At 41.7% G+C, this 21059-nt stretch overlaps 1 long non-coding RNA gene and 1 pseudogene across 1 annotated transcript; both read left to right on the top strand.

The window, feature by feature from the left end:
• Positions 1-468: 468 nt before the first annotated feature.
• Positions 469-20749, top strand: LOC140642333 (uncharacterized). Its single transcript, XR_012038809.1, has 3 exons — positions 469-1016; positions 2332-2486; positions 20653-20749. It is a non-coding gene; the product is annotated as an uncharacterized lncRNA (long non-coding RNA).
• On the top strand, positions 10017-11120 carry LOC140642332 (large ribosomal subunit protein uL10 pseudogene; annotated as a pseudogene).
• Positions 20750-21059: the final 310 nt, after the last annotated feature.

Genomic DNA, 21059 nt, shown 5'->3' with positions numbered 1-21059 from the left:
GAGCGCGCGTGGGAGCCCAGGCCTAATACACCAAGTGATTGTCAGAAATCAAGGCCACCCTCCCCGGGACCCCGGGCGGAAGGAGATACAGGCCACCCTTAAAAAGCCTTTCCTTTGTCTAGTCGGCGAGCCCGGGAGAACCATCACTGGACTTAGAGACCTCGCTGGCCTCGTGTTTATCATTCCTGCACAAACTTGGCGGACGATGCGAAGCCCGGCCGACACGAGGGCTGGCCCGCGGCCTGTTAATACCAGGCCTTCGAAACAGGCAAGCGAGTGACTCCCACAAACTCAACCTTCCCTCCCCCCGATGTTCCCACGTGCCTTCCAAATGCTCCATTAGGCCTAATACCCTTATCATCGGGGCGTCAGGACATTCCCAACAACAAACCCACGTGGGGAGAGGCAAGAGCACTGAGGCAGCCCCCCCCACCCCATCACACTGGCCCCTGGGACAGGATGGCACAGCCGGGTCCTGAGTGTCCTTGTGCAGGGTTCTCGGGAGGCCCCAGGCCGGCTACATGGGCAACACCTGGGCGAGATGCCTCGGTGACCGACCGACCACTCATACTTCAGAGCCCTACAAGGCAGGCCAAACCCATTTGAAACGACAACTGTCACTACTATAAACGCGCGTGATTGCTCCGGGAGGGGGTAACGTGACGCGCTGGAGACACGGGGCGACCACAGCCCTGGGCCCGGCTCCTTGCACCAGGGGCCAGCCGTTGGTGACCCGGCTCCGACCGAGGGTCGAGAACCATCACCCAAGGAGATCCAAAGAAGGAAAGCTCCACGGGGACAGAATGAGCCTGGCGTTACCTGTCTAGCTTATGACCTTTTCCCTTTCTTTCCTTTTTTTTTTTTTTTTTAACTGTCCTTCAAGGGGGCTGAAAAGCAATTTTCATGCTACGGCTCTAAATATCAGTTTATCCCTCTGACAGGGTTCTGAGCATGCCCAGTAGGGATGATTTAACACCGCGCTGATGACTTGCAACAGAAGATCGTCCTGTGAGAAGGTGGGCTGCCGCAGCTAATGGGCTCTTGTTTCAAAGGGATGCTGTGTGTACATTACCAGCGGATGGAGAAGGTGCAGAAAGGCCCGGGCAGCCATTAGGAATGGAGTGTTGTTGATGATGAAAAGGCACTTTACCGGTGAGGGAATGGTGGGAGAGAGAAGGCTTATCTGTCTTTTTGATTAGAAATGCATGCTTCCTTTCATCATCTGAGCTGAAAAATTGGCTTCTGCTCTTGGTTTATGAAACCATTTTTCTTTTTCCTTTCTTTCCAGGTTTGCAAACTGCTTAATAAATTAGTTACTGTGAGGTACATGGGTGCCACAATAACCTTAGAGGCTTTTCCCAAATGCATCCTTAATATTTTATAAGTATTTAAATAGATTTATTCAATTTGAGCGGGCTGATTTATTAAAGCTGGCATTCGGGCACAAAAAGGGGGTTCTATGCAGATGAAAGCCAATCACAAGAAATTTAAGAGGTGCTTCGGAAGTTTTTTCTTAGGAATTAGGGCAAAACTTTTGGATACAGCTAATTGAGCGAACCGGGTAAAGGAATCATCAGAAGCTTGGAGGGTTGAAATGGAAGCCTCAGGCCTGTGGTCACCCGGGGTGTTCTGAACCGTTCATTCATTCGTTCATTCATTCATTCACCCATCCAACCAGTGTTTCGGAGAGTAGTGGGAGCTGTGCTAGGCATTCTCTTCAGTCCAGCTTTAAAAGACTATACTAGGACCAAAACTTGCGTCTTTATAGCTCTCAGCCCCAGGAGGACAACAAAAGTCAAGTCGTCTTGTGTCTGGTTTTCTGAACTGCAAATGAAAGAACGACACCCCTCTTCCCCCCCTCGCCCCACCCACCGGCCCTGCCCAACATTTTTGGCCTTTAAGTGTGGTTCCTATCTCCAGCAAAAAGTGACTCGAGTGTCCTAGGAGTTCCTGTGAGGGTGACCCCATGTCGGCAGGTGTGCGGAGGCCGAGCCCCTCAGCCCGCCGGGCTCTGGGCCCGCAAGAGCCCCTGTGCCCCATGCTGGAACCTCAGTGCTTCCAAAGACCACTCGGAGCCCCCGCGCCTTCCAAAAAGCAGATTCTGGTTTCCAGCAGCATCAGACGCTCATGCACACTCCCTTGCTGATAGTCCAAAGCAATCTGCGAAAAGCTGAATTCTGTTCTACCAAGAAAGAAGAAAAAAAAAAAAAAAAAAAAAACGAAGGCAGGCCTGGAGATTTATATCAGGTCACAAAAGCTTCGGAGAAAGTAGTCAGAATTAAAGAGAACATAAATCATCTTTTCAAAATATATTTTTTTCTTATTTACCAGATTTCTACACGCAGAATATTCGTCAAGTATTAAATCTAAATAGACATCCAATCCTAAAGAGGATGAAATATGTGAGAAAGTACACGATGATCAGTCTCGAGCAGCATAGCAGATAATGCCCCCGTGATACTTTGGAGACCGTGTGAACAATTAAGGTAATTATCCATACTAAAAAACTATTTTATAGAAACGGGCTGCAAAGAAAAGAACCACATTAGGGTCTAAACGATGAGAAAGCAGCAGCCACTCGGGCAGTCGTTCAGAGGCCTTACCTTTTCTTTTCTCCACTACTATCTGTTTGACTAAGAGAGCTGAAAATTATACCATTTGTGTTAGAATCAAATGCAAATGGAATAATTGTCCCTTCTCTAATCAAAACACATTTGTGGATTGAAATACCACATGGGGCAATTTTCAGTTAATCATGGATGTTAATAAATATGACTCTAAGCTCATAAACAAACATTACTTTGGCTAATATAATATAGGAAATTATTGTTAAGCTTGATCAGACATGTAACAAAACTGAACTTTGCAGAAAGTCGGCAAATTAACCGTCTGAAAATAGAGACGCGAACCAGCGGTAATGAAAGATTAGATTTAGCTAAAATGCTTAGACAAATCGTGCATTAGCACTAGGAAATATTTAAAGCTGGCTTTGCTGAAAATGGAAAATATTAAGTACTGTCGGAGTATTAGCTTCTTTAAAGAGCAAAGAACCAGATGCTTAGTGATTGGAGATTTAAAAACTAGAAAATCAGGTTTACCAAAATCAAAGTCACCCAGAGCCTGAATTATACCAAAGCCTCTAACAACAAACGGTATTTTCAAGTGAAATAGAGATATTTAGTACTCACTCTATTTCCATCACTGAGCTTAGAAGCCATTTTGAGATTCCTTAATGTTAGTCTTCCCTAAGTATAAAATATGTATTTATTTTGGTCACAAAATACCACAGTGGCTATAAAAGTATCCCAGTCCTCTAGAAGCCCAGGGCTAGATTCAGGCCTGCAGAGGGACTAGTCAAGGAGAAGCTGATGATACCACTTCCACCTTCAAAGAAAAACCCTGAGCTTACACCACAAACTTGATACATAGGCCAGGGCCAAAATATCTTCTCTCCAGATCTACTTGTTTCAAAATTATAACATGTTCCTCCAAGCTGAGCCTTTCGCATTTACGGGAGTGGGAAGCTTCCACTTGCTTCCGAGGAAGCCTAGACAGTCTGCTATTGGGTCAAGAGCCTGCCCTGGAGAGAATGCAGTGTGAGAGGTTTTTTTTTTCCAGTTTTATAGAGAAACAATTGACATGTGTCACTGTATAAATTGAAGGAGTACAGGCCGGCGGTTTGATTTACATGTGCTGTGAAATGATTGCCGCGGTAGGTTCAGCTAACATCCATCATCCTACATGGGCACCAGAAAAAGAAAAGGAAAGGAAAGAAAAGAAGAAGAAAAATTTCTCTTTGTGATGAGGACTGTTCGGATTTACTCCCTTAACGATTTCCTGTCTGTCCTACAGCAGCGTTCACGGCGGTCCCCACGTTGCGTATTACATGCCTCGGGCTGGTGTGTCCTCTGACCAGAAGTTTGCACATTTTGGCCACCTCCTCCGTTTCCACCTTCCCCTCACCTCCACTTCTGGCAACCACAAGTCTGTTTTTTTTTTCTACGAGCTTGTTTCTGTTTTTGTTTTAGATTCCACATTAGGTGAATCGTACAGTATTTGTCTTTCTCTGTCACCCCCATCTTACTTAACAAATGCCTTCAAGATCCATCCATGTTATCACACATAGGATCCCCTCATTTTTTTATGATTGAGTAATATTCCATTGTGTGTGTGTGTGTGTGTGTGTGTACACCAATTTATTTACCGATTCGTTCATTCATTCATTCATGGCTGCTTAGGTTGTTTCCAGGTCTTCCTATGGGAGTACTAACATCTTGTCAGGTCAGTGTTTTCATTTCCTGTGGATATATTCTCCAAAGTAGAGTCACCAGATCATACGGCAGTTCTCTTTTTAATTTTTGTGATTTTTTAATCTTTTCCATAGTGGCTGCACCAATTTATGGCCCCACCAAGAGTGCACAAGAATTCCCTTTCTCCACATCCCTACCAGCATTTCTTGTCTCTGGTCTTTTTGATGATGACCATTGGAATAGGTGTGAAGTGGTATCTTCCTGTGGTTTTAATTTGCATTTCCCTGATGACTAATGATGCTCCACTTCCTCTCATGCATCTGTTGGCTCTTTGTATATCTTCTTTGGAGAAACATCTACTGAGGTCAAACCTTGGTTAAAATTGGGCAATTTAGGTTTTTTGGCTATTGAATTGTAGGCATTAGTCATATGTTTTAGATATTAATCCTTTATCAGATGTATGGTTTGCAAATATTTTTCCTGTTCTGTAGGTTGTTTTTGCACTTTGTTGATAGTTTCTTTTGTTGGGTGGAAGCTTTTTAGTTTGAGGTGGTCCCACTTGTTTTTTTCTTGTCTCTTGTGCTTTAGGTACCATATTTCAAAATCATTGCCAGAGTTCATGTCATGGAGTATAACTGCTATTTTTTGTTTAGGAGTGTTATGTTTTTAGGTCTAGCATTTAAGTCTTTAATACACTTTGAGTTAATTATTTCTGAGTGGTATAAGGTAGGATTCCATTTCCATTCTTTTGAATGTTCAATTTTCCCAGCACCATTTATTGAAGAGAACACATCTTTTCTCTGTTGAGTATTCTTGACTCCTTTGTCAAATATTAGTTGGCTATAAATGTGTGGATTTATGTCTAGTCTCTCCATTCCATTCTCTTGGCCTGTTTGTTTTTATGCCAGTACCATGCTATTTTGACTACCATAGTTTAATGAGATAGCTTGAAATCAGGGAGTGTGATGCCTCCTGTTTTTTTCTTCTTTCTTGGGATTTCTTTGATTGCATATAAATTTTAGAAGTGTTTTGTCTGCTTCTGTAAGAAATGCCATTGGAGGGGCACCTGGGTGGCTCAGCAGTTGAGCATCTGTCTTTGGCTCAGGGCCTGATCCTGGAGTCCTGGGATCGAGTCCCACATTGGGCTCCCTGCAGGGAGCCTGCTTCTCCCTCTGCCTATGTCTCTGCCTCTCTCTCTGTGTGTCTCTCATTAATAAATAAATAAAATCTTTAAAAAATGCCATTGGTATCTTGATATGGATTGTACTGAATCTATAAATGGCTTTTCATAGTATTGACATTTTAACAATACTAATTCTTCCAATCCATGAATATGAGATAATTTACCATTTATTTATGCCTTCTTTGTCTTCTTTTATCAATGTCTTATAGTTTTCAGAGTAAAACTTTCTCCTCCTCGGTTAGGGTTATTCTTCAGTATTTTGTTTTTGATGCTATTGTAAATGGGATCAATTTCTTTTCTCTTTTACAGAAAATCCATTGTTAGTGTCTAGAAACACTACTGATTTTTGTATGTTAATTCTGTATCCTGAAACTTTATTGAGTTCACTGATTAAACTTAACAGTTTTTTGTTGAAATTTTAGGATTTATCACCTGTGAAATTATTTCCTCTGCAATAAAAAACAATTTTACATCTTCCTTTCCAATACTGATACCTTTTATTTCACTTTCTTGTCTGACTGCCTTAGCTAGGACTTCAAGTACTATGTGGGATAGGAGTGTTAAGAGTCAATGCCTTGGTCTTATTTCTGATCTTAGGGAAAAAGCTTTCAACCTTTTACCATTGAGTATGATAGCAGATGTCAGCTCATCATATATGTCCTTTATTATGTAGAGGTAGGTTCCTTCTCTGCCTAATTTGTTAAGAGTTTTTATTATGAACAGAAGTTGAATTTTGTCAAATACTTTTTCTGCATCTACTGAGATGATCATATGATTCTTTTCTTTTGTTCTATTAATGTACCACACTGATTGATTTACATATATTGAACCATCCTTGCATCCCAGGAATAAGTCCCACTTGATCATGGTGAATGATCCTTTTAATATCCTGCTAAATTCAGCTTGCTCGTATTTTGTTGAGAATTTTTACACCTGTATTCATTAAGGATAATTGGCCCCTATAGTTCTCTTTTCTAGTCGTGTTATTTCTCGTTTTGGTATCAGGATAATGCTGGCCTGATAAAATGAATTTGGGAGTGTTCCCTCCCTCCAGTGTAAGGAAATGTTGACATCTAAGCTTTAGGAAGAAACAGCAATATTTTATGTATTACAGCTATTTTTTTAATCTCCGGGTCAATCTTCAGATCAATCTCTACATATCTGTGAAACTAAGTATAAAATCACACTCTATACATATAACCAATGCAAGACTCCATCTGAAAAATTCCAGTAATAAAGGCCAAAAATCAGCCCTTCCTTTGATTTATTTAAGTAACTGTCACTCTTCTCCACTTGTACAAAAATGTAGATCTAAGTCTAGAAAAGGAAAAGAAACCTTGAGTAACTAGTCAGTGAGTTCATCCAAGAAGGCCAGTTTCAATATGTGTGGCATCTTTCTACAATCTACCTTCCACTTTTTAAAAATTCCAATATTGTCAAGTATGGCAATCAATACATATGGCTAGTGAGAATAATAATTGTGTCTACTTACCAAATACTACGTATTTATAAGTCTTTGTATTTGTGTTGATTTACCTTATTAAAAACTCTTACAACAATTCTCTAGGGTAGGTACTGTTTTTAATCCTCATCTTTTAGATGACAAACCACAGCTTAGAGAAGATAAGATACCTATCCTGATTACTGGTACAGTTGGGATTTGAACCCAGGCAGACTTCAGAATTGCTGGTGAGGATTAATGAAAGCATAACCTTTCAAGCACATGTTGTCACTATTCTGAATTTCTTACATTAAAGGGATCCCTGGGTGGCGCAGTGGTTTGGCTCCTGCCTTTGGCCCAGGGCACGATCCTGGAGACCCGGGATCGAATCCCATGTCGGGCTCCCGGTGCATGGAGCCTGCTTCTCCCTCTGCCTGTGTCTCTGCCTCTCTCTCTCTCTCTGTGACTATCATAAATAAATAAAAGTTTAAAAAATAAAAAAATAATAAAAAAAATAAAAAAATAAAATATTCTGTGTAAACCAAAATTATAAAAATGTGCCCTTTCTACATTTTATATAATAAAATAATTATCCCTATTAAAAAGTAGAACTTCTATCTTTTAGGTTTAGGTTCACAGCTTGTTGCTCTATCTTCTCCATTTTCAAGGAAATAGAGTAAAAGAAATATTTATCATGCTGTGGGTCCTTGACTGAATCCACTTGCCCTTCTTTCGTACTGAAAACCAGACTAAACATTTCTGGATGTCTACATTTTAAAATTTCTAACAGTAACGAGTAAACTCTACCTAGGGTACTCTGACAAGACCTCCACATTGTCAGCAGGCCTCACATTCTACTGATTTGATTGCACCAGTGTACTCATGGTCCAACCCTTTCTGGGTCCACCCATCCTTGGATCATTCTGATATACAGTCTGTGTAAAGCACTCACTGTTTTTGAAAATCACTGTTGGACCATCAAGAAGGCAATGAGCTTTCAAGACGTAATATCTTAAAGGAACCTATAAATGAAATAGGTCAAGGATGAGGCACATAAGTGGCTGGGAAAAAAAAATCTACATTTAGTTTATACAACTTCAGCTCCCTGTCTGTTCAGATTCCATATAAGGAATAGTAACTTTTCAAGCAAGCAGGCCTGGACATATTTCTTGGCCTTATAATTCTCACAGTTCTAGACATTCCAAGGTAGAGGGTCATTCAAACAGAGTTGTAATTTCTTGTGTATATTTATTTCCAAAGTATCTTATGCATAGTTTCCCAATGAAATCATACATGGAGGCTAGGGGAATGCTAGCTGGGTTATTTTTCAAGCATGCCTAGAAGAAGCAGTCAAAAGAACTGCTCTGTCCTTTTCAAGAAAAAGGGCCAGACTTGAGCTGGATTACTGCAGCAAGAGCTTTGACCACTGTGCAGTTCACTTGACCTGCAGCTTTTGTCTTGAAGATGATGTAAGCAGAGAAGAGAGAGGAAAGACATTCATGAGATTTAAAGAATAAACTTCCCTATGGTCACTTAGGAGAATGACATGCATAATACACACGTCAGACTGGTGAGGCAGTAATAAGAGAGTTAGTCCTACAAGAATGTTCTGAGAGGCCAACCATCAGCAGTCAAGGGTCTCCTCCAAATCCCAACCACTCACCAGCAAAGCACCCTTGAGTGCACTACAAACTGCCTTAGTGCTTTGATGGCCTTATCTGAAAGAGGTAAAAGAGGTTGGACAGACCAAGATGGCAGCATGTTCTCAGATCTAGTCGCTACTAAAAATCAGAAGTCAAGTTTTTAGTATTTGTTTTACTGTACTTAAAAATAACCAAATGATATATTTATAGTTTTATGTCTCTAGGTAAAATTTAAAAGGCAGGACACCTAAGGAAATGAGGAGGTTTTGAAAATCTGCACAGATCCAGGGATGATCATTATCAATTCCCAGATAATGAGAATGGTTTAGTCAAAAGGCAAAATGATTTAAGGGAAAAGTGGATGACTCTGTATTCATTCGACAAATATTTATTTCTATCCATTCATTCATTCAGCCCTTACTGGACAGACATTCCTCTAGACACTTGGGATATATCAGTGAATGAGACATTAATCCATGCCCTCCTGGAGCTTACATTTTCATGGTGAGAGAAACTCACCATTAAACATTAAAGACAATAAATAAGAAAACTTTCCTGTAAGTGAAAGCATGTTAAGTGGTAGGGAAGAGAGAGATAATTGAATGGACTGAGGGGATCAGGAGTTTCGGAGTTGGGGGCCAGCACAGGTTGCCCTCTTAAATACAGGGTTCAGAGTATCGCCCATTGAGAAGGTGAGGATACTTGAGCAAAGACTTCTAGATGAGGGAGCTAGCTATGCAGATCTATGAGGAAGAGCCCAGAGTTTGAGAACAGCAGGTGCCTGTAAAGACCATGGTTCCTTGCCCCAAGAGGCATGAGAAGCTATTGCAGGGATTTTCCCCAAAGAAAACTATGACCAACTATGTTTCTAAATTGAGAAACTGTATTCCCCAAATGTTTCCTTGGACAAGTAAGGTATGTATGTATGTAAATACAGTCTCCTATTCTTAATAATACTACTGAACACTCATTGGGCACTAAGTGTTGGTTTTCTAGTTGGAAGAATTTAGAACAGTCTTGCTCTGTCTAAACTCATTTACCCTTTAATCCTAAAGCTGAAATCAGGCATTTGCAGAATTAGATTCTACTGGCATTTATCAACTATCTGCTTCTGTGCCAGAAAAAAACTGTGTCCATCATAATTGGGAATAAAGGATACAAGCTGAGAAGTGTATAAAACACACATTGTAACTTAATCTCCTTCAAGGTGAGGCTTCTCATCTGTTACACAAAAGAACATCTTCTATTTCTGAAAGTTTGGTGATGATTAAATGAGCAAACACATCAAATACCTGGAACGGTGTGGGGCTCACAGGTAGTCACTTAACTAACACTGCTTATCTTTCTCTCAAATCGATGGAAGATGTTACTGTTTTAAAATTAAACTAACATGAGGCCAAAGGGGTGCCCAGTTTCCTACTGGCGAAGTAAAGTGCTATCCCCATACCATCAGCAGAACAGGATTTTTAAAGAAGTTCAGAAAGAAGTTTAAGCCTCCTCTCTCCAGGCATCCTCGTGAGAGTGACATCGTCTTTAAACCCTGCGTGGCAATCCCTGACGCACCACCGCGATGCCCAGGGAAGACAGGGCGACCTGGAAGTCCAACTACTTCCTTAAGATCATCCAACTTGTGGATGATTATCCAAAATGCTTCCTTGCGGGAGCAGACAATGTGGGTTCAAAGCAGATGCAGCAGACCCGCATGTCCCTCCGCAGGAAGGCTGTCGTGCTGATGGGCAAGAATACCATGATACGCAAGGCCATCTGAGGGCATTTGGAGAACAACCCAGCACTGGAGAAACTGTTGCCTCATATCCGGGGGAATGTGGGCTTTGTGTTCACCAAGGAGGACCTCACTGAGATGAGGGACATGCTGCTGGCCGATAAGGTGCCAGCTGCTGCCCGTGCTGGTGCCATAGCTCCATGTGAAGACACTGTGCCAGCCCAGAACACTGGTCTGGGGGCCAAGAGGACCTCCTTCTTCCAGGCTTTAGGCATTACCACTAAGATCTCCAGGGGCACCACTGAAATCCTGAATGACGTGCAGCTGATTAAGGCCAGAGACAAAGTGGGAGCCAGTGAAGCCACACTGCTGAACATGCTAAACATCCCTCCCTTCTCCTTTGGGCTGATCGTCCAGCAGGTGTTTGACAATGGCAGCATCTGCACCCCTGAAGTGCTTGACATCACAGAGGAAACTCTGCAGTCTTGCTTCCTGGAGGGTGTCCGCAGCGTCGCCAGTGTATGTCTGCAGGTAGGTTACCCGACTGTTGCATCAGTGCCCCATCCTATCATCAATGGATACAAGCGGGGCCCGGCTTTGTCTGTGGAAACTGATTACACCTTCCCACTTGCTGAAAAGGTCAAGGCCTTCTTGGCTGATCCATCTGCATTTGTGGCTGCTGCCCCCATGGCTGCTGCCACCACTGCTGCACCTGCTGCCGCCGCAGCCCCAGCCAAGGTTGAAGCAAAGAAAGAGTCGGAGGAGTCGGACGAGGATATGGGATTTGGTCTCTTTGACTAATCACTAAAAAGCAACCAATTCAGCCAAGTTTATTTGTGAAACACGGAAATAAAGGCTTACTTCTCTTTAAAAAAAAAAAAGAAGTTTAAAATGTGCTTGGAATATTTGGAACCTTTGGGGGCAGTCAGAAATTAAAGTCAATCAAAGTGCATTGAGAGTACAGGGTTTCGTATGGAATTCCCAACAAGAAACTCTAGTACAGCTCTAATGTGTAAGTATTATTCAACCCTCACTGAAGCCTACAGGTGGCAAATAAGGGCAAAATAGTGACTGAAAAGAAAACTTTGCTCTTAAGTGACATTTCTGGGAGACTATTCTTAATTATATTAGACAGAGTCTACACACAACGTCACCTGGTATAGGAACGCTTAGATGTAGTCACTTCCTTCTGCTGTTGACTTTGATCAAACTACTTAACTTGCTGGGCTTTCAGAGGGAGAACAGTCGAGCATGCACAGAGTACAGAGATATTTGGGTGCAAAGGATCCCCAAAGTTGCATTACATAAGCAGCTGCCACTGTCCGCAAGTAAGATCAGCATGGAGGTCATTGAGAGAGACTTTATTTAGGTCAGGTGCCCTGGGTCCCCAAAGCTGGGCCCATGGCCAGTCAAAGACAGCCTTGAAAGACAGGACCTGGCACGATTGTATGTGCTCAGCCATAATGCAGTCCGCCTTCTGCATGTGTCTGGCTGCCCTACCCACCGTCCAGCTTCTGACCCCATCCCCTTATTTTGCAAGGGCCGCAAGATCCAAGATAAGCCGTGGCTTAGAAGCATCCACAGAAGGCTGCTTTGCCTGAAAGCTAAGATCCAATGGAGCCTGGAGGCAACACAGCTATGATGCCCAATTAGCTGGGAGTTCATTTTGCAACACAATCCCCTTTACTTGATGTACTTTCAGCATTGCTTACGAACTATATCCTACTTAGGAGTATGAACTCTCCAATTATTTGCCTTACATTATGAATCATTTATCTAGTCAATCTAATATTCTTCCCTTATGCATCTTAATACTTCAATTAACTATTATGAGTCATTTGTTATTTGTATACCAGAAAACTGCTTTCCGAGTTATTACTTATTGGTCATAATCAATTAGGGAAGTTTTTAGAGTATGGTTGTCTTATATAAATATACTGGTAAAGTTCAGCTCCTATGATTTCTGACAATTAAATTGTTCTGTCACTTGGGGACTCTCATTAATCTCAACTTGTCATCCTTGTTTATGCAGGTTATAATGGGCTATGTGTGTAAGTGAAACGAGATGCTAAAAGGCTTTGGCTTTTTAACTCTTTGATGAAAGTAAAATTGAAATGCTTTCTTAGAGTGGTGACTTTGATTTCTACAGTCTGAAGGAAATGCGTTCTAGACAGTAGCCCATCAATTCCACCATAAGCCCCAGTGATCTTTATGTAGGTTTCTAATGAAGTGGCTAGAAAAAGATGAACTGGCTCCTAACCACCCAGATTCTTGGAATTTGTACATCCAGAAAAGGAAATCACAGAGAAAAAAAAAAATACAATTGTGCCACTCCTCATCTCTACTGGCCAACCTCTGAAAGCTCTAGGTATAACTATAACATACGTGAGTAGAAGGGAAGAATCATCAGAGTGGTCAGAAAGATCCTGGGGAAAAATTTAGATGTCAAGTACCATTGACGATGATTTGATCCATGGCAGGGATTTAAATGCAAGGAGTTGTGGTGAGGACTACTACAGGATTAGTATTAAGATGTAATTTATTGGGCATCATTATTTATGATGTGAAATATGCAAACAGTGCATTAATTAAATGCAGGTGTCCCTACCTTTAGCAAAACCTCTGACAATAATTAAATTATACAAAATAACCCAAGTCAACAGATTAGAAATCTGAACAGAAATCTAAGAGCTTTAATAAAGTCATAAATCACTATAAAGGAAATGGTAGATATTATTACATTGAGACTGAGTCTTGAAAAGAATGTGTAATAATAGAACTGATGAAAAACGGATCTGAAATAGAATTGTAAGGAACAAGGGGAGCTCATATGCCTAGATGAAGCTGCTAATCAGAAACTGGTTTGAGAAATAAAAATCTGGCAAAAAAAATACTTTAAAAAGAAAAGAATCCAGATTCACCACTGTTGACTTCCCAGGAACACTTAATGGTCTCATATTTGTTGAGTCGCATCACTCTGTGATGTTAAGCATGGTGGAGAGGGGCCAAGTTTGTTCTCTGGAAAAAGCTTTAGTGACTCCGAGTCTCCTGTCTAGTGTAATACCTTAGGACCCACTCCTGAAAAGCAGAAAGCTCACTGCTGTGCAAGAACTTTACTTCCAGGGTTGGAATAGAATCACTACTTAGGCATCAGACATCCTTAATTATGATTCTGTGGTTCTATTTTTACTATTCTAGTCTCTCTTATCCATAATGCCACCCGTGCCTTTCCCGTGTAAATACAGCTGTCGTTGACTGCTTCGGATGGGCCAAGCACTGCACCGCATTCTCATTTATCTGCACGACTCTTGAAAGTAGATAATCTGATTATACCCTTTTTTATAGACGGATAGGGAGTTTCAGTAACTTGCTCAAGGTTAAGTCCAAAGATGTCAACCCAAACTGCCTTCCCCTAGACCCTGGCTTGAACCACTCCACTGGCATGACTTCCTCCCCGTGCCGAATTCATCCTTAATGCCATGTCAACCATTTCTCCATTTACCCCTGTGAATCAGAGAACCTTAAATGCAGCTGAGTCATCTGAGGTACCAATTCCTTGAGGGCAAGGACTGCATCTTGTTTACTTTTAAATGCATCCCCCATGCCTAACCCAAAGTAGTTATTGATAATGTCAGAGGAAGACAGTGGAAGAAAGAGACACATGAGAAGAAGGTATTCCTAAACTCAATGACTTGTTACGCCAAGCTAGCATAGGAGGACATACGATAAGAGAAATGCAATGGAGTGCCAGTTAGGAGGCAAGGTGCTTTGTCCCACTCTTCTGCTGGTGTACTGATGTGCAAATAATTTAGTTTATCTCGGACTCCATTCCTCATCTATAAAATAAGGAGTTGGTCCACCACTTGATCCCTTGCAGCCCCCACATTCTCTGATTTTATATTGATTTCAATAGTGTTTCTTCCCAACCCCACCAGTCACCATGATAAACCTGCCTTGCACTAAAACCCCTTCCATGTACCAAGCACTTTGTATACATTATCTTCCTGTGATCCTCATAACAACTCTGCGAGGATAGTATTATCGTTCTCATTCAGCAGAGAAAGTAAAGCTTAGCAGGTTTACAAGCTCAAGGTCACGCGGTCAGTGAGTGCAAGTGAGGCAACCCTGATCTCATACATTTAGAAATTTACAAGTCTACCAGAACTTGAGAACTGTTAAAACTCTTAGCTAAATGGCTTCTTAGAAAGCACAAAATACTATCCCGTGACCCTGAAAAGTTTCCAATGTGATTTCCTCAATCAACAGGGATCTGGGACTTGAGAAGATGAAACAATTACCGAGATGTGATTTTTTTGGAATTGCCACATTCGTAGTCACAACTGCGTCTCTAACCCTGGGCAAACATCTCACAAAAACATCAGATCACTGCAAACCTGTCAACACTTGGCCGTCTCCACCATCTCTCCCAAGGCCAGGCCCCAAGAGTACTTTCTGTCTGTACTATTCGGTTGTCACTTAATCACACACTCTCTCATCTAGGCTGTTGCTTCGTGTGCCTTACTCTTGCCTTGCCAACACAAATACTGGTTCCTTAAGGACAGAAACTGAGCTTTATATTTCTTTCCAGCCTTACAGTATCTACAGCAGAGTTGAACTCATTAAGTGATCCTCCCTTTCATTCAACTTATTCATCACATTTTCAGCAGGGGATCAATCAGTGTGCGCTTTCTCTGCCCCCATTCTTGTGTCCTAAAAGCACCAGCAACAGTTCAGCTGTTACTCAACTGCAAACCACCCCAAAGTGTCTCCAGAACCACACTGTGCTGCTGAGCCTGGCCTTTGATTGCCAAAAATAACCTGGTGCCAAGGTGAAGAATGTCAGCTACGATGCCTTCTGCCTTCCAGGAAAGGGTTTGATTCCTGTAGAGTGCTTCAGGTGATGCCGTTCTGTATCAGTCCAGGGATGGTAGGTTTAAAATCAGGCCCAAGAGAGAGGAGGATTAACAGAATCTCCAAGGTCCCAGGGAATCCTGCCAATTCCTTCCCCATGACTGGCCTACTCCTGTCAAAAGCTGAGATCATTGACTTAAGATTCCTTCTACTCAGCAATATGGATGATTCCGACACCTGACTTCTGGTTTTACAAATACTGCACCACAGAAAGCCCTTCAGAAAACTCATGATAGCAGAACCCAAATTTTTCAAAATGTATCATCCTGAGAGCATCTCTCTGCCTGTAGAGCAAATGGAGCTTATGTAAAAGATCTCGATATCCCTTTAAAGACCATGGACTTTGCATAACAGAAAAGACATAATCGTTGACCATGAAACTCACCCATCTTTGCAGGAACCCCTCTACAGGGTGATGTGCTTTGCATCTTCCAGGAAATGTGCTGCAATATGGCATTACACAGTCGTCGCTCAGGGCAAAGCTGTTTGATTTCAATAACAAAATTCAGAGATATTTTCAAGATATACCCTGAAGTATTAGAAATACTTTCTCCCAGACATATGGAAAGTTGAAGCACAAAATATTAAGATCTACTATGGAAGTTGTAAGATAATTTGTATTTTCATTCACCCAGAAATAGCTGTTAACTGAAAAGAGAAAAATAACAAAGGAACCATGAACACTCAGTAAAAAATAGCTACTACACGCTAAGGCACCCTGTGAGCCAAGCTCCCTTATAATGTCCTTTTCATTTAATCATCACAAAGACCCTCCGAAGTAGGATCTATCCCCATTTTGTACTTGAGACTTAAAGCTTCAGACACCTCCAGTAATAACACCATTATTAAGTGCTAGTACGAGTATTCAAATCCAGATCCCACCCACTCCAAGGCCAGGCTGTAAATCGCCAAAATTTAGTTTATGTGTCCATCCTGGCAGATGACTGGACATTCAGAGCTGATCTCGGAATTTGATGTGTGTGATGAATGAAATTGGAAGGATGAGGGACAATTACCAACTTCCCTAGATAGCTCCATTTGGCCCTGCTGGGCAGGTGCAGTGGGTCCCCTTAGATTTGCTAGTTAAGGGACAGTACATCAAATAAGGCTAGAGTCAAAGGGGAGGGTAGAAGTGCTGACTTTGAGCATGTTCTCTGAAAGTGCTGTTATTTGAAAAAGCTGTACAGTGTCAGAGCTGAGCAGAGATCCAGCTGTGAATAGCACTCTGCAGAGTGTTGATAGAATCTGGGCTGTCCAGCTGTGAAGGGCCCGGAAGTGCTTGAAGAGGTGACAAGCACCCGAGCCCTCCCTCAGCCCTCCCCGACAGCTGTGGCCATTAACAACAGAAGCTACAGAGACTCACTGCAGCCAAAAGCCACAACACTACACTCTCAGCCTTACGCCTTGTCGGGAGCCTTAAACCACCTCCACCAATCACAATAGAAAAAAAAAAAAAAAAAACAGCTGCCCCAAGACAACAATGGCCCTGACATTGGGCCACAGTAATGGCCTAACTCCATGAGGAGTATCAAACCAGAGAAATCCTTCCTTGGGCTCTTGCCAGCGCCTCTACTTTTGGTCAGGGGGTAGAAGGTGAAAATGGGCTACAGCTGGCTTGTCATCCGGGGATAGGGTAGAAAATGACAACAATGTGATGTAGAGGCATCAGCAGGGGCTTTGGAGTCAGTGGAACCTGGGTTCAAATTCTGATGCTTCTGTGACTTAGTTATGCAAACTTGGAAAATTGAATAAGCCCACCAAGCCTTTCTTTTTTCACCTTTAAAGAGAGTAATCGTAATTTCCTTTTAGAGTTATAGCAAATACTAAATGAGATCAAACATAAATCTCTACACATGGTGGATTTCCAAAAGTATTAATTTTCTTTCCTCCTGCCATGCATTCAGAAAGGGGCAGATATAGCAATTTTCTGCTAAGAAATCTCATGGGTTGGGATTTCATCTGTGGGTGATGTGATGAATAAAGTGAGGACTTCCAACAGTAGCAACCTTTGAATTGGTATTTTGCCCCCGATGAAAACTATATTCAACATTGGCAAGTACAGAAGTTTGTATGTAAACAAAAAGGTTTAGAAACTGTGACCTCATTTTTACCTGCAAAGATTCTACTGTCTTTCAAGTCCAAGTTCCATCACCATGTACACTATCAATATCTCTGCTCCAAGGGGCAGAAAACCAAACATAAATTGGTTTAAGCTAAAAAATAAATATAGGGGTCAGGTAGCTCAGGAGTCCAGTTCAACCTCAGTTCCAGATTGATGAAGACCTCAAATGATGTCAGCATGATCCAGCCCTCTGCCCGGCTTCTCTGTGCTCACTACATTTGAGGATCTGCATAGTGGCCCACACTACCTTCAGACTCCCTTTGTTGAAAAATCCAGCAGAAGAGAGAAATGGCTTCTGGGATGGGTACATACACATGCACACACACATATTCGAGGCCCAGATTGGGGTTTTTATATTTATTGGCAGATCCAACTCCAGCCAGGTGAGTGGGTTATAAGCATTAGCCTGGCATGTGACGCCTGGGAATAAAGTCAGCTGGCACATTGGCTGAGAATAAAGAGGCATGATAATTTCAAAACAAATTGGGGTTACACAAAATCAGTGTAGGTACCCCACTGAAAAACCAGCAGATGTCCACTATTACATTCTAGCCCCACCGAATGATGGCCTTTATGTCCTTTCCACGTTTACTAACTTCTTTGGTGCCACTCACACAGTGCTTATTACATGCAACTTTGTAGTGTAAGTTAATGACTAGTGTCTCGAGGCCAGAGGCTATTTTAAGTGTGTTTGTCTTTGTCAACATTGTTTTTCACAGTGCCTTGCCCGCAGTGACTAAATTGAGGGAATTTAATAGAAATTAATGAATTTAACATACATAAACATTGAAAGTGAATAATTGAAGTCAAAAGTTGAAATAGTTGACCTGTAGAAGAGATTAAGAGGAAACAATGTTAGAATTATATGGTTTCTGGGGGAGAGGAAGAAAAGGAAATCGAAGGTCCTTTATTCAAAAATTGCTGTCAGAAATCCCCAACTTCCTTAAGGAATTTATTAAGGAGATTGAGAGGGTATATTGCTCAGAAATACCAAATACCCTCTGTGGAAAAGAACCCTGAACTTTCCAAGTCAAACCATCAAGATAAATAATTAAAGGAAAATATTCCAAAAGGTGAAGGAGGAAGGTGAATTAATGGGAATGGAGAGGAGAGATAGGAGACAAAGGCTCTGAAAAAAAGAAAATGGTTTTCGGTCACTCCACCAAGAACTTAGGAGAATAAAAAATTGCGGATAAGAAAGGCGAATTCACTGTCAAAATTGCCCCCAAAAAGTCTGTTTGTAGGATGAGATCTGGTCACCATCAAATCCTGTCTGGAGGAAGTCCTCATAGCATGAGCCTGAAAAGTTGATTAAGTCTCTTAAATACGACCACACTCTTTCTTAATTAACCTCTGGGCTACTGGGTCGCAGAGTGTAGATTGCTTCTCTTTTATTAGCAATCACCAATTCTACCTTGTCGGGATTGCGCAGAACACAAACAGGTACAAGCAGTCCGTTACAGCCTCATTGTTGACAAAGGTATTTCAACTGAGAATCTCCTTGTAGGAGAAGTTAAACGTGTCTTGGGTCAGGAGAACATTTGGCAAAATAGAGCAAGAGGCAGCAAACTATGGCCAGTGCGCCATGTTCAGCTGTTTTTGTAAAGTTTTATTGGCATATGCCCATGTCCATTTGCTTAGTATTGTCTAATGGTTGCTTTCTGTTCCTGCAAGGGCGGAGTTGAGAAGTTCCCCTAAGGATCATACAGTCCAAAGAGCTTAGAATATTTATCATCTAGACATTTACAGAGTCTATAGACCCCTGCCACGGGAAACAGAGCATCCCCGGCCACCAAACCCGAGGGTGGCTTTTCTACCCATTCTCAATGAATCAGTCACATCAATGGCAAAATGGCAGCAAGCTGGTGTGTCAGCATCAGCTTCAGTAAGACTTGTGGACTGTAAGGAGAGAAAGCCAAGGAGCCTGACAGAGAGCAGCAGGCCTGGTTACTGGGTAGAAGGCTCAGCCTTCTCGGTTGAGAAACCAACAGGGGGCAAGATGGGTGAGGGGGCAGGTGCACGTCAGGCCTCCTTGGAGAAAGGAGGGGGGGGCAATTAGCAAAAAAACATCCAGTGCCTATGTCTGCCTCAAAGTGTTTCTCTTGCCTGTTACTGCTGCACATTTGAATGTTTTATTTCTTCGACCCTCCGAGCATTACCAAACAGTTATTATCTGAGCTTCTAACAAACAATTATTCCAGCTCCTAATTTATATTTCAATCATTTTAACTACTGATCTTATGATCACATCCAGGCTCTGATCACATTAGTGTCTATTAACTATGCAGCAACCAATAAAATCTGCATGAGAGACTTATTCCATATATATTCCCTTAGCACAATTTATTAAAATAATGTAGACTATTAACATTTAAACTAAATGTAATATATATATTTAATATAAAAATTCTCATTACTGTGATTAATAAAATTTTTAGTGTAAGCTGATATTTAGTTAGAGAAAATGAACAAGTTAAGCCGACTGAACTATTTCAGTTACATTAATTTAATTAAATATGACTTTTACATTATGTAGGATTAGGTACATACCGCTGATAATTCTAACATATTTAAAGAATCAAAAAGTAGAATTCCACTATCAAAGTTACAGTCGAATCGCCAAAGGTTGTTTTAGATGAAGCGTATTAACCTCTCTCGCCGAAACCCCCTCACTTTTCCAGAAATGCTCTCAGGAATTACAGAAGCTGAAAAGTAGTGCAGTAATACTACACTATTTTTCTCCTTTACAAATCTCATTGTTTAGGCTTTCCCTGTTGAGCTGCTCTAGGGCCGTGTGTGTGTGTGTGTGTGTGTGTGTGTGTGTACAGTAGAAAGAGGCAGAGATAAAGACAGAGACACAGAGACAGATCTCATGCTGGTTTTTTTAAAAAACCATCTCCATTTATATAGAAACATTTCTGGAAATAATGTGCTGGTCAAACTCCACTTTCCTCCCTGTGGGCTGTTCCATGTCAACACCCTGACCTGGGCTCATACAACTGCCCTGCTACTTCCTAACTTTGCAAACTGGCCAACAACTACTTCAGCCCACTTTCTCCATCAGTAAAATGGAAATGAGAGTTTGTGAGGATAAAGTGAGATGAGTCAAAAAAACCACCTACCTTCTAATGGCTGTCCCTCCAGAGCTGGGTCTCTTTGCTGCTGCCTCTGAAAATGTTATGCTTTATTATTCCAAGTGCAATCTAATGGCCAGCGTGGCTGAATTATCTTTGCATTCCAAAAATGTTTCCTAGATGGCCACATGGCCGTGAATCCATATTGTTGCTCTTTTCTGCACTCTTTATCTCCATCTTGTTCTGCTCTGTCTTCTGTGTTGACAACATTTCCCTGACAGCAAGGTTGTCCCTTGACCTTTCAGGGCTAAAAGGTAGAAGGAGAGACTACGTAGAGCACTAACATGGGGCTCTGGAGGATCTGGGTTGAGTCCCAGTTTACTTGCTACATGGCCTTTAGGTAAGTCTTCAGTCTTTTTAAGTCTCAATCGCCAAGCCTGCTAAATGGGTATGGCCAGTAATAACACCTACCTACAAAGTCATTATGAATACTGAATTATTACTGCAGATTAAGTGCTTTGAAGAGTGCCTGGCTCATAGGATGAGCTCAACAATAATACCATCAAAGATATTGGGCATAGTGATTCCTAAAACAGAAACACAGCTCTTCTAGAGGCTGGGTCATGTGTTGGTGGTGAGTTCAGAGCTTGAGGAGACCCAGAGACATTTCTGTAACTACCAGAGTATTGGGAGCTGTAAGGATTCAATTCTC

This window comes from Canis lupus, chromosome 11 (assembly GCF_048164855.1).
Source record: "Canis lupus baileyi chromosome 11, mCanLup2.hap1, whole genome shotgun sequence".
NCBI lineage: Eukaryota > Metazoa > Chordata > Mammalia > Carnivora > Canidae > Canis > Canis lupus.
Note: the sequence above shows the minus strand (reverse complement) of the source record. Positions and strands in the feature narration are given on the sequence as shown.